Here is a 2,718-nt window from a genome sequence, read left to right as displayed (position 1 = left end):
GGAGGACACAGCCTCAGAGTTGTACGAGAGGTGTGGCCAAGCCTGTTTAGCATGGTGAAGGGGATGGAGGGGCGGAACCCCAAAGGCTGTGAAAGAGAAGTGCAGGGTCATGGGGAGCCATGGAGGGTGTCAGAGCCCGGAAGGGACCACCTTCAGGAGAATGGGCACGCAGGGTGTTTGTGCCGGGGAGCTCAGACTTGCTGGGAAGCCCTTGCCACCCCCAGATAAAAGGTAATTAGGCCTTGGCTGTCTGCCTGGAAGGAAGGAGGGTTGGGAAGGAGAGTCAGTGAAGTGGGAGAATGGACCAAACATTCAGCTCTCCTGGCCCCACTTCTGATGTGGGCACCTTGATCCCCATAAATCCATTTCCTGAGGATCTCCAACGCTGACTCACTGCGGATGGCTCCCCTTTCTCCCGCCCCTGCCGCATTACTCAATCCCCTGTGATCCCAGTGTCTCCATTGCATCATATTTGATGTGCTGATTTTAAAGCTTCTAACAGGTACTGCCAAAGGAATTACTTTCTTTGCCTTTCGAAAGTAATGACTTAGGCACGGACACTCTACAGAGAAAGCCACTCATCAGGGCTGGCTATAGAATTTGTGGAGCCCAGTGCAGAATGAAAATGTGGGGCCGGTTGCTTAAAAATGATTAAGGATTTCAAGACTTACGGAAGAGCGTTAAGCCAAGTCCCCTTCTGAGTGAGCGTGGGACTCAGGTCGCACGTCCACGAAGCTGGCCCTGCCACTAATTCTTGTAACCCACTCACGGTGTGTTTGCTCACCTGCCTTGCTTCCTCCTTGTTTTCACTTTAGTGTGCCCCGGCATGGATATCCGGAACAACCTCACGAGGCTGCACGAGTTGGCCAACGGATCCATCGTTGAAGGACATTTGCAGATACTGTTGATGTTTAAAACGAGGCCTGAGGATTTCCGAGACCTCAGTTTCCCCAAACTCATCATGATCGCTGATTACTTGCTGCTTTTCCGGGTCTACGGGCTGGAGAGCCTGAAGGACCTGTTTCCTAACCTCACGGTTATCCGGGGCTCGCGCCTCTTCTTCAACTACGCGCTGGTCATCTTCGAGATGGTTCACCTGAAGGAGCTTGGCCTCTACAGCTTGATGAACATCACGCGGGGCTCCGTCCGCTTCGAGAAGAACAATGAACTCTGCTACCTGGCCACCATCGACTGGTCGCGCATTCTGGATTCTGTGGAAGATAATTACATTGTGCTGAACAAGGATGACAGTGAGGAGTGTGGGGACATTTGTCCAGGCACTGCCAAGGGCAAGACCAACTGCCCTGCCACCGTCATCAACGGGCAGTTTGTCGAGCGGTGCTGGACTCAGCCACTGCCAGAAAGGTACGCTGGGGTGTGAAGGGCTCTTAGCCATTTCTCATATTTCTTAGAGAGACACTAGAGGCATTCACTAGACCAGGAGGTGGCAAAACTTTTCCTGCAAAGCCTCAGGTATTAAATACTTCAGTCTTTGCAGGCTATACGATCTCTGTTGCAACTGAGCATGGCCATTGTAGCAGGAAAGGCAGCCACAGGCAACACAGAAATGAGTGAACATGGCTGTGTTTCAATAAAAGTTTATCTACAAAGCCAAGTAGTGGGCCAGATTTTGCCAACTCCTGTGCTAGGCAGTTGAATGTTACTCTTGCTTGAGAGACAGGTAGGAGTGGATGGGTATGGACTTTGTTGTAGAAAAATAAGTTTGTTTCTTATCTGATTGTAGAAGTAAGATTGATCATGGTAGATGTTGGGAAAAAGGAATATGTAAAGGAAAAAAGCAAAACAGTAATTTTTTCTTCCACAATTATTAGGAGTACTTCCTTCTAGTGGTTCTGTTGCATCTTAATTTACTTAACTTTCCCTGTGGTTGGGCATTTAGATTATTTCCAGTTTTCACAAAGAGAGGGAGGAACATTTTTGGGTCAAAGCTTTCTCGAGCATTTGTTTCTCTAGGTCTTGCTTTTCCAGAAGTGAAATTTCTGGGTCAAAGGTTCTTGATGCCCTTGCCAAATGGCTTTCCAGAAATGTTGTACCAACGGGCTCTCCTCCTAGCTTTGGCCGAGAGGGAGCACCTTGGCAGCTTCGAGTGTTGTTTGAAAAATCTTTCAGAATTTACTGGAGGGCGGAGCCGATGTGTCGTCATTGTTTCTATTTGTATTTCTTTGATTGCTATCGGGGTTGAACCTTTTAAAACATGTTTGTTTATCATTTGGCTTTTCTCTTCCTGTTCCTATCTTTTGTCTGTTTATCTTTTAGTACCTTAGTGGTTTTGAAATATTCATCTGTATACAGTTACCATAGGTGAAGGCAGCTAACCCTCTGCCAATTACATCCTCTGACATTTTTGTTCAGTGGTGAAAATGCTCTGAATATCAGTTGCAGAGAAACTTAAAACGTTCATGGAGTTCCGAGCTGGATTTTTGCTTGCCTCTCATGTGACTTATGCTTAGAAAGTCCCTTCCTAGCTATAGAACGAATATTTCTTTCCAAATTTTCTATTTCAATTTTAATTATTATCATTTTTTGTGTGTGTATGAGGAGGACTAGCCCTGCCTGAGCTAACATCCGTTGCCAATCCTCCTCTTTTTGCTGAGGAAGACTGGCCCTGGGCTAACATCCGTGCCCATCTTCCTCCACTTTATATGGGACGCCGCCACAGCATGGCCTGACAAGCGGTGCGTTGGTGCGCACCCGGGA

At 47.5% G+C, this 2,718-nt stretch overlaps 1 pseudogene; it reads left to right on the top strand.

Annotated features, from left to right (window-relative positions):
- Positions 1 to 826: 826 nt before the first annotated feature.
- Positions 827 to 2,285, top strand: LOC131402004 (insulin receptor-like; annotated as a pseudogene).
- Positions 2,286 to 2,718: the final 433 nt, after the last annotated feature.

The sequence above is a fragment of the Diceros bicornis genome (genome assembly GCF_020826845.1).
Source record: "Diceros bicornis minor isolate mBicDic1 chromosome 3 unlocalized genomic scaffold, mDicBic1.mat.cur SUPER_3_unloc_1, whole genome shotgun sequence".
Classification (NCBI taxonomy): domain Eukaryota; kingdom Metazoa; phylum Chordata; class Mammalia; order Perissodactyla; family Rhinocerotidae; genus Diceros; species Diceros bicornis.
This window is presented reverse-complemented; position numbering and strand designations above follow the sequence as displayed.